This window comes from Bactrocera dorsalis, chromosome 3 (genome assembly GCF_023373825.1).
Source record: "Bactrocera dorsalis isolate Fly_Bdor chromosome 3, ASM2337382v1, whole genome shotgun sequence".
Classification (NCBI taxonomy): Eukaryota; Metazoa; Arthropoda; class Insecta; order Diptera; family Tephritidae; genus Bactrocera; species Bactrocera dorsalis.
The window spans coordinates 48812757-48824976 of NC_064305.1; positions in this window are offsets into that span (position 1 = coordinate 48812757).

The window sequence follows — 12220 nt, forward strand, 5'->3', positions numbered from 1 at the left end:
CGTCGCAACCTTGTCTGCTCCCCGTGGCTGCGGGTTTATGGAGCTCGCTGCCCGGACGTACTTGTACGACTCGTCGTCTTTGTACAAGTACAGTCTCCAACCTTTCATGTCTCCTATTTCTTCCACCTTGCTGCTGACGACGCGCCAGGCCGAGATACTGAGGCCCAGATTCTGATTTTTCACCAGACCTAGGGCGAACTCAAGCAGTACAGCCATGCGGATGCCTTTAACAGCATCCGCATATCTGCGCCGCCCCTTCTCCACCTGGTGGGGAGCTGCTGCGGATGGTTGGCCTCCGACTGCCTTTATGTTGCGGCCCCTCAACCTTTTGGAGCTCCTGCGGCGTGATCTGGCCGCTCTTCTGCTACGCGGTTTGAGCATAAGTGTCCGAGAGCGCTGCCCTTCCGCCGCCTCGCACTGGGTGAATAGTACAATATGTAACTTATGAGTAGTGAGTAAGTACAAAAAGTGATGACCATAAATAATAGGGTGAATAGTACAATATGTAACTTCTCCATCGCTAGAACTGAAGATATATCTTAATTTCGAATTTCAGTTTTCTCTTAATATTAGAGCTATGAATATTTTCTAAATTAGAATATTTATATTTCGGTTATTCTTTATGTCTTAAAGATTTATAATTTTTTATGTATCCATTACACCTTTGTTCTTTGTAAAATTTTCTCTTTTCATTTCTTTAATTTATACATTTATTTTTTCTTATTAAAATGTTTTCATTTTTCTTTTATTACAATTTCCTTGTTCAATATTTATTGGTTTTTCTTTTGTAACTGAATGGTAAGAATTGTTATAATATTCTATTGCTTTACTAATTTTTTCTTTTATACTAAGAGATTTTTGTTCAATCATTAAAACTTTCATTTTTCAGAAATAGTGTTATGCAATCTCTCAATATCGGCATTGCCAGTGTGGTTATTAGGCTTCACTAGATGAAGACTTATATTTTCGGTTTTTAAATAATCTTTAATGTTTACACTTTTGAATTCATTATCGCAAATTAATTTATTAAAATGTCCCTTTTGAGATTTATAAAGTCTAAGTTTTTCTATTATTGTTTGATTGGTTCTGTCTTCAAGATAATAAGCAACAGCAAATTTGAAAAAACGATCAATAAATGTCAGAAAATTTGATTTTGTATTTGTGTATACATCCATATGTATTATTTGTTTTATGTCTGTTGGAGTTTCAGTTAAATGGAATTTGGCTTTAATTGGATTTCTATCAAATTTAGATTTGGTACAAGTGGAGCAATTATTAATGTATTTTTGGATTAAAAATTTCAAATTAGGAATATAAATTATCTTTTTTAGACCAAAGTAATTTTCGTCAATACCGGTATGACCAGTTTCATTTTTATGGTAATTATTGATTAGTTTAAAAGCTTCTTCTTCTGTTTCAATATCTTTTGCATGATATGAACAACGAACGAATCTGATATTTCTAAATCCTGAAAATAATTCTATTAACTTATTTTGTAAAATATTATAATGATTGTCATCTAACTCTGTATATATTCCAACTTTTCCTTTTGTTAAATGTTCTTTTAAAATTGATTCTAAATTATTTTCTAAATGGAAAAGGTTAATATAAATCTTTTTATTTTTATGTTTTAATTCCATATCCTTAGTTTTATGTTGTGTTAAAATAATTTGAGTTTTAAATCTATTTACGACGGTTTCCAAAATTGGAATGTGGTCGTGAAAATCTTCAGACTGTGAGTGAACGGTATCTAAATCGTCAGATACATTATTATATAGAGAACCAGTAGATGCATTTATCATGTTGAATTCACTTAACTTGATTAACCAACGATGTAACCTTGGACTCATTTTCCCCTGCGATTTAATGAAAAGCCATTTTAAGGGCTGATGATCTGATAGAATATCAAATTTGACACCATACAAGTTTGGTCTAAAATAATTAGTAGCCCAAACAATAGCAAGCAGTTCTCGTTCAGTAGCTGAATAATTTTTTTCGTGATCGTTTAACGTTCTACTCGCATAACATAGTGGATGATTATCCTGTTGTAAAACAGCACCAAGAGCATCTGAACTTGCATCTGTGACGAGCTGAAACTGTTTTTCAAAATTTGGGTACTTAAGTACCGGGGACTCCGTTATTACTCTCTTAAGCTTTTCAAATGAATTAATATAATTTGGGTCATTTACATTTAATTTAACGCCTTTTTTCAAGTATCTAATCATTGGGTAATCTACTTTTGAAAAATCTTTTATAAATTTTCGGTAATAACCAGTAACACTAAGAAACGACTTAATCTGTTTCACAGATTTTGGCAATCCCAATTTCAAAATTTGATCAATTTTACTAGGATTTGGTCTAACTCCTTCAGGGGTTAATATATGACCTAAGTACAAATTTTCTTTTGAAAAGAACTTGCATTTATTTATTTGGATCTTTAAATTTGCCTCACGAAGTTTCGTTAGAACTCGGTTTATATCATTGAAGAGCTCTTGAAGACTTGTGGAGAATATCAAAATATCGTCTAAATAGACTACACATATTTTATTAATAAAATCCTTCAGCAGTTTGTTGATGAATCTTTGAAATGTGGCAGGCGCATTTTTTAGTCCAAATGGCATTCGGTTGAACTCGAAATGTCTATATGGAGTGGAAAAGGCAGTTTTCGACCGGTCTTCTTGTTTAACAAGAATTTGGTGAAACCCTTTTGCCAAATCAATTGTGGTAAAATATTGCGCTCGACCCAATTTATCCAAAATATTTTCAATATTTGGTGTGGGGAATTTATCGTCGATTGTAATATTGTTTAATGCCCTGTAGTCGACAACAAGCCTCCATTTCTTTTCACCTGAGTTGTCTAATTTCTTCGGAACAACCCATAAGGGACTATTGTATGGTGAATTACTTTCTCGGATTATACCTTGTTTAAGCATGTCGTCGATTTGCCTACATATTTCTTGTTCGTGTATCTGAGGATAACGATATATTTTCGAATATACCGGCCTGTCTGATTCAGTTTTAATTTCATGATTTATTATATTAGTATTTGTTAGAGTCTGTCCTTCTATGTAAATTAGGTCTTTATACTTATTAAAGATTTTTTTTAAAACTGATTTTTCTTGTTTGTGTAAGCCGCGAAATAAATTGTCAAGGACTTGCTTATCCACATTGATTTCTTCTAAGATATGAATTTCACTAAATGTAACAGTTCGATTGTACATATCGATAACACTACGCATTGGAGTCAGTATATTCTGTCCAATAATTGCATTGAAATATTTACCCTTAAAGTCCACTAGTTTCCAAGTCATAGTTGCATTTTCATTAAATTCAAAAGGAAGATTTGTGATTATTTCTTCTGTAATATAAGTACCATTATTCAATGAATTAAGGCGAACATTTTGTATAAGTTGTATTCTTTTATATTTTACTAATTTATTTGTATCAAGTAGCGATGTTGTTGCACCAGTACCTATCAATGCTAAAATTTTTTCATTGTCAATAGTTAATTCTATTAACGGTAATGATTTCTTGAGCCAGTTGTTAAAAAAATTCAAATTGTCATCATAGTCGGAAACCCAAGACCCTGCATCTGCTTTAAATGATCTACTTCCATAGGTGACATGTTATTCGCATCATTATTTCTGTTACGAAATTGAGCGGAGTGGGTTTGTGTATTATTATTCCGGAAATTACCAGTATTTCTCGTTTGAAAAGGTTGGTTTAAAAAAACATTATTGTTGTGAGAGTTGGAAAATCTTCGAAAATGTTTATACCTATTCGAATTTTGATTATTAAATGTTTGAGAAGGTTGTTTATAAAAAACTTGATTTTGTGTTGCAAAATTGCTAGGAAACATTGAATTAGTATATTGCAAATTTTGATTACACTGATTAGTATTAAACTTATCAGGATTTCTTAAATTAGTTTTACTTTCAGTACGAATCAAATCATTTTCTTCTAATATCTGAAAACCATCCCTAATATTAGTAACTTTAGAATTAATGATAACCGAAGCTCGGTTTACATCAATATTATTTAAAAAAGTACGCAAAATAAATTTATCAATACGTTTTGGTTCATACTCCACGGGCTTTTCAATGTCAAATTCAAATTTTTCGTTGAATTTGCTACAAATATTACAAAGCTGGTTATAATAACTTACAATATTCTTATTGATAGTTGTATGTGCACGTTTGAATAGTTCGTCGTATCACACACTCCCACGTTGGCGATCCACCCAGCGTTCGTAAAATGTGAAGAGCGGAACCTTGTAATTTATTAAGAATTACGCGTTCATATATATACGTTTGGAGAGTAGGTTGCTCTCTCACTAGAGTTTGTATTGACTCCACTTCTCTTATGAATGATGATAACGCATATGTATTGTCGCCTTTAAATATTGTTACGAATTTACTCTTGCTAGTTTACTTTGTTAGGTTCGTATCTCTGGATTGACAAATAAAATCAACACTGTTTAATTTAATTCAACAACTCTTTATTTCACAACTCGTCTACACTATAGCAGTTTACTCTTAGCACTGACTGATTACGTTGGCGCTGCCACGGCTTATATAGCCACGCACTTCTCGCTGATGCCGACGTGTCCTTCTAGAATATCGCGTCTGGAAATTACCAGAACATACGGCTATACGGCGCCAGACGCAAGCAGACAGTCGCGGCGCCAGACTCAGCAATTGTTTAACAGACAAGCAGACAGTGCGGCGCCAGATGTCTATTGTTTCGACAAGCAGACAGCCGTGGCGCCAGATGTCTACAACAAGACAAATGCTATTCCATATACTTACAGCTATTGTTCATAATCAGGGATGCATATAGCAATACAAATAAAACTTAATACTACTTTTTGTAACACTGCCCTCCACTAAAGCCTAATCGTCCCGATTAGGCACAAATCCTCTTGAACCAAATGGGGCGAGCCTCTCCAAATGTACTACTTTCATTTTACATCGTGCTTTTCCATTTCTTTGTATGCGGTATACCACGTCATTAAGTCGTTTCATCACCATATAGGGTCCTTCCCAGGCTGTCTGTAGTTTCGGGGACAAGCCTTTCTTTCGAAGTGGATTGTACAACAGGACCAGATCACCTTCTTCGAAACCTTTTGAATTTGCCGCTTGATCGAACCGGTCCTTCATCTTATTGCTCATCAGATACGTATGCTGTCTTACCATTAGATGCAATTCATTCATTTCTTCCTTTAAGGCAGAACAATAATCTCCATCATTTCTTACAGCTGTAGGATTCGTTCCAAACTTAAGATCAGCAGGGAGTCGCAGATCAGATCCGAAAATAATCTTTGCTGGCGTGTAACCAGTTGTCTCGTGCTTCGCTGAACGATACGCCAGCAGGAACATCTGGATGCACTTGTCCCAATTCCGTTGATCTTTATCAACGATTTTCCGCAGATGTTCTTCGAGCGTTCGGTTGAATCTCTCTACCATCCCATCTGATTGTGGGTGTAACGCTGTTGTCCGTGTCTTGTGGATGCCCAATAATGTACAGACTTCTTGGAAAATGGAAGATTCGAAATTCCTGCCTTGATCTGAGTGTAATTCGACGGGCACTCCGAACCTTGTTATCCAATTTTCTACAAACGCTTCGGCTACTGTCTTCGCTTCTTGGTTTGGTAAGGCATATACTTCTGGCCATTTACTGAAATAGTCCATGACAACCAGTAGATATTTGTTTCCGGCCGTACTGGTTGGAAACGGACCTGCAACATCCATTGCGACTCGTTCAAATGGTGATCCCACGTTGTACTGTTGTAGCCTACCGCGACTTTTGGCTTTAGGACCTTTAGCTGCCATGCACTCTACGCAATTACTTATCCATTCTGCTATGGAATCTCGACAACCGATCCAGTAGAACCGTTGTTTAATCTTCTCTATAGTTTTTGTAATTCCAAGGTGCCCTCCACTAGGTCCATTGTGATATTCTTTCAATACTTTCGGGATCATGGACTTCGGTACTATGATCAGCAGACGAGACTGTTTGCCATCTTCGCTTTCCCAGGTACGATGAAGGTATCCATTAACGAGGTTTATGCTGTTCCATTGGGCCCAATATGCTTTTGCCGTTGGACTCTCGCTACTTATTTGTTCCTTTGGTGGTCGTACCCCATTTTCTTTGGCTATTATCAGCTTTGCAAGATCAGGGTCCTTCAGCTGATTGATTTTGATGCGATGAGGAGTCCAATCATCTTCAGGTTCTATATTCAGTGATCGCACGTCGATTATACCTTCTTTTCCTTCTGATTTGGAGCAATGTTTAAATTCCAGTGGACAAGGGCGATGTGATAATGCATCCGCATTTTTGTGGTGAATCCTCTTTCGGTGTTCTGTTGGTTGTTTCCATTTTGATGGGTTTACTTTTATCTTGCAATTTCGGGCAAAGTGACCCGCTTTTCTACAGTTGAAACATCTGCCTGTTGTATTTACTCGCTGTGCAGCAATTGTCTTCAGAGTCTTCAATATTTCTTCCATCAGCGCCGGTTGTTCCATTTCAACCCTTTGTACTTTGGGTGCTGGTTTACTTAGTAGGGAAGCTGTTTCCTGTGTGAGGGCGTGCGAAACCGTTTCAGCAAACGTTCTTTTTGGCATTGCATATGTGGCGCGTTTGGTGTCCACATCACGAATTCCATTTATGAAACATTGAATTTTTACCCTCTCAATGTAATCCACAGGTGCATCTGCATTTGCCAAATGAGCCAGTCGTTCTATTTCAGTTGCGAACTCTTGCAATGACTCGTTCATCTTCTGACCCCTATTTTGCAGTTCGATCTGGTATATTTGTTTCCGGTGCTCACTACCATAACGTCTTTCTATCGCACTCATCAATGCCTCATAGTTGTCCCGTTCACAGTCTGGAATAGTCTGAAGGATTTCTGCTGCCGGTCCTTTCAATGACACAAACAAGGACGCCACTTTGTCCGCTGCATTCCAGTTATTGGCCGTTGCTGTCTTTTCAAACTGAAGTTTGAAAATTTGAAATGGAATACTTCCATCGAATGTGGGTGCCTTCAATCTTTGATTATTTGTTGATGGTGCAGGGCCATGTAGTTGCAGTTCTCGCACACGATTACTTAATTGAAGAACTTCTGCTTTTAAATTTTCTTCGTCATTTTTTAAAGTGCTTAATTCGTCTTCAAATTTTGAAAATTTCTCTTGCACTTGTTTTTGTAGTTGTGTAGTATTTTCCGTAATCTGTTGTGTAAGGCGAGACTCTAACTGTGATGTATTTTCAGCTATTTGCGTCATTTGCTATGCCAGACGATTTTCGGTTTGCACTGCATTCTCTGCCATTTGCTTAATAGTCACTAACAGCATGTTCATGTCCACACTTGATGATGTTCGTTGTTCTTCTACTTTTTCTTCTACCTTTGTAGAAGTTTCTGGGCCATCAAATTCGAATTCGTCGACATTAATTCCATCCGCTTCCATTGCTTCACGTAATCGTGCCTGCAGATCCGCCTTTTGCCCGCTTATCGGCAAATTACGCCCCTCCAGTTCCTTTTTTAATTGCTGAATTCTCAATTCTCCGAATTTAACCATTTTGAATTTGGATTATTTGACAATCCCACTTCTGACACCAATTGTTACGAATTTACTCTTGCTAGTTTACTTTGTTAGGTTCGTATCTCTGGATTGACAAATAAAATCAACACTGTTTAATTTAATTCAACAACTCTTTATTTCACAACTCGTCTACACTATAGCAGTTTACTCTTAGCACTGACTGATTACGTTGGCGCTGCCACGGCTTATATAGCCACGCACTTCTCGCTGATGCCGACGTGTCCTTCTAGAATATCGCGTCTGGAAATTACCAGAACATACGGCTATACGGCGCCAGACGCAAGCAGACAGTCGCGGCGCCAGACTCAGCAATTGTTTAACAGACAAGCAGACAGTGCGGCGCCAGATGTCTATTGTTTCGACAAGCAGACAGCCGTGGCGCCAGATGTCTACAACAAGACAAATGCTATTCCATATACTTACAGCTATTGTTCATAATCAGGGATGCATATAGCAATACAAATAAAACTTAATACTACTTTTTGTAACAATATGTATGACGATTGATTGCGCATCTTTGATGACAGCGATAATGGGATGCCCAACTTATTCCAGTGTGAGAGCGCCTCAAAATAAGCGTTTTTTATAACATTTTCCATTATGGCCAGATCGAACAAAATAAGAATTTTTGGGCATTTTAAATTAAAACACCCAACATTTAGTACGAATAAAAACTACTATATAGTGGTTATTTATTATATGGAGAAACTATTTAAATCTTTTTAAAGTATATTAAAACAATTGAATTTTGAACTTTCAATACCCAATAAAAGGATTTAAGCTTTTTAGCTCTTAATAAATAAATGTTTTTAATAAATTTCCATTGAAAATAATATTATGATGCATCACATTACAAAACGTTTCATCGAATACCTTTCAGTTTCACAAATTTATTTAATTTTCATTGTTTAACATTTTTTATAAGTGGTCTTGAACGATGCAACAAATCCCTCCGTTTTCATATTTTTTTGGTAAGATTTCAATCTGGCCATCGCTCGTTTCCAATTGCTAAACGTCAAAACCTCCTCAATCTAGTCAACTGTCAAAGTTTAGGTGGTTTTGACCAGAGATAAGGAGATGTTTAACTCCTCTCTCACTGGAAGTGAGAGAGAAATTGCTAAACGTCAAAACCTACTGAACTTTGACAGCTAATCGAGTTCAGTAGGTTTTGACGTTTAGCAATTGGAAGCGAGCGATGGCCAGATTGAAATCTTACCAAATAAGTATGTAAACGGAGGGATTTGTTGCATCGTTCAAGACCACTTATAAAAAATGTTAAACAATGAAAATTAAATAAATTTGTGAAATTTAAAGGTATTTGATGAAACGTTTTGTAATTTGAAGACTCATAGTATTATTTTCAATGGAAAATGATTAAAAACATTTAATGATTAAGAGCTAAAAGGCTTAAATCCTTTTATTGGGTATTGAAAGTTCAAAAGCCAATTGTTCTAATTTACTTTAAAAAGATTTAAATAGTTTCTCCATATAATAAATAACCACTACATAGTAATTTTTATTCGTACTAAATGTTGGGTGTTTTAATTTAAAATGCCCAAAAATTCTTATTTTGTTCGATCTGGCCATAATGGAAAATGTTATAAAAAACGCTTATTTTGAGGCGCTCTCACACTGGAATGAGTTTAACATCCCTTTATCCCTGGTTTTGACGTTTAGCAATTGTTCTCTCACTTCCAGTGACAGGAGAGTTGGGGATCTCTTTATCTCTGTTTGAAGATGTCGCTCGCAGTTAGCTGAAATGCCATGATGCACTGGTAATTCCAATATTTTGCTGCTTTTCCAACCAGTTCGCTAAATAAACGCTAATTAATTGTGTTCGTGTACGTTTGAATCTCTGGAACAGCAGTCGTCGTTGTCGTCGAAGATACACTCGTGCACAATATTGCTGTGGCTGCGCTGCTACCGTTGCCGCTATTGTGCCTATGCTGTTTTGTACTGTTGCCTCTGCTGCTGATACGTTCAAAATGCGAATAACACAGAAACCGACACACAACTATTTGCCTTGCTTTGTACAACACCACTGGAAATATACACACGGAAACTGGCTGCTGTACCCAGATTTTTAATGTTTCCCGTTTGCTTTACGTTCCAAGTTCGTTTTTTACGTGGTACAACTGTGTGAGAGGACCCACTTTCTGTTTTAATTACTACTTTAGATTTTATGTATTTTCCAATATTCAAAATTTTATTCAATACACTTTTACGATTTTATTTTTTTATGAAGTTTGTTTTTCTTTGAATGAATTATACTTAATCCAAACTTTATAACACTGCTTTTAATTAATTGTGTTTCTTATATTTTACGCTGCTCTTCATTAACACTGGCAACGTCTTTGCCGAAATGTCAATTTTTATTTTGTGTGTTCGTTGTTTTTTTTTTGTCTTCTTTTTGCAATCGTCACTGTTCTATTTCCATAAAATTCTATTCGCTTTAAAGTGTGTTTCACGTTGCTTTTTTGTGTTAGCAGTATTTTCAAAATCCGTTAGCTTAACTCTCATATACATATATAAACTTTTGCCGCAAACTGTACGATGGCTTTTTTTTCAATTCAACTTTAGTTAATTTACTTTAAATTCACATATGTATATATAAACTTATGCCGCAAAACTGTACGATGGCTTTTTTCAATTTAACTTTAGTTAATTTACTTTAAATTCACATATATATTAACTTTGGCAACAAAACTGTACGATGGTTTTTTTCAATTTAACTTTCGTTAATTTACTTTAAATTCACGTAGGTACTTTTGTTTAAAGACAGTTATAACTTTATTAATTGATCAAACACGAAATTTATAATATTAATTTATTTATAATATAGAATTTACAAAATTTGGTTGATACCGTTTACAATATAAGTCCACTTGCTTTCAAGAACGAAATAAGAATAATAATGTGTGAGAATATGATGTGCTGAATAAGTACGAAAGTAAAGCCCATGAATAATAGGGTGAATAGTACAATATGTAACTTATGAGTAGTGAGTAAGTACAAAAAGTGATGACCATAAATAATACTGTGAATAATACAATATGTAACTCGCGAGCTGACACGGTCCTGTCACGCTCCTTTGCTGGGGATACGTTGCTCCCCTTGTTCCTGCTTCTGGCCATAGCGTCCGCTACCTCAGAAGTCTTCCCATCCCGAAGGTAACGCAGGTACCATTTCATGCTGGCACCGCTCATACCCACACCCGCCGGGTTTGCCAGCTTCTGGGAGAGGGCGTTGCCCACCTCTTCTGCGCCTCTTCCTCTATCTACGAGCACCGTAGGGCTCTGCCCGATGTGACTCACCCGAGTCCGACCCGCTGCTGCCTATCAGCACTACCCACAGCGGTTGGGGGGTGCCGAGTGTGCCTTGCGCCTAAGCCCCTGCACCGCGGCAAAGTGCCTACCATTCGCAGAGGAACAGTCGTTGCACTCGCAACTATTCTCCCTGTTGATAGTCATAACTTCGAAGTCGTGAATAATTGATTGAAATAGCTGTGTAGTGGATACACCCATTAAACCTATTAGGCTACGCTCGCTTTTACCGCTTTCAGACCGCAAATGTCACATTCATATAGAGACGGACAGTCGGTCACGCAGTTTTTAAGCTCGTCATTCTAATCATGTATGCGTATGATCATATTATTCTATATAATTCTCGATTATACTCTACAGCAACTTGTTGCGCGAGTGTAAAATGTCGAGGTTGATGTATATACTTTACAGTGAAAAAATTACATGGAATTTAAAATATTGATATATGAATTGTGGTAAATACAACCATATCGTGGTCCAATTTCGCCCATTTTCACAACGTAATATAAAGATCAAAATAACGATACATACAAAGGTGATCGCTCTGTTCCAAAAAATTTCTAAGACGCATTTACTTATTGAGTTTTCAGACTTTGATTCGTTTTCAACATAACGGGACTGCAGTAATATCCACCAAGATTTTTCTAGATATCTAAATTTTTGCTCAAATTATCGCTTGCACGGGCAGACAGTTAACCATAATTTAAAGATGTTTCAAAATTAACGCGAAATTGGAATTAAATAGAAAATAGTTTTTAGTTGTCGAAATTTTCCGTGACTATTCTTCATAAATGTGGCTGAATTTCATTGGTGCAAGGTTGAATCTAGGAGATTAATTCTGATCACCAAAACGTGAGAATACACCACCTGGATATGTCTCATGCAATAATTGAAGTCTTTCACGGACTGTATGACATGTGGCCGCCAATCTTTCATTATTTCTGAAATATTCTTCAATAATGAAGTCACGACATTCTTTTGTGCAATGCTCCATTTTTGCTAAGCCTAAACTGTAAGATGTCTTTTAGGGTTACCAACACGTTAACCGACATAAATCAGATAAATAAAAGTCAAAATAGATGGAAATATGTTATACAAGTATGTAATTGTATATTTGGGCTTTCATGCATTTAACGAACTTATTATTCGACATAAATTTGGCAAGCGCAAAAAATATATGTTAATAAGACATATTTGTTGTTTTAATTTGATAAAATAATTACTTTAACAAGAAACATTCTGAAAACAAACAATTAATACACAAAAATTCGAAATTAAACATATTCGGAACTTTACAAA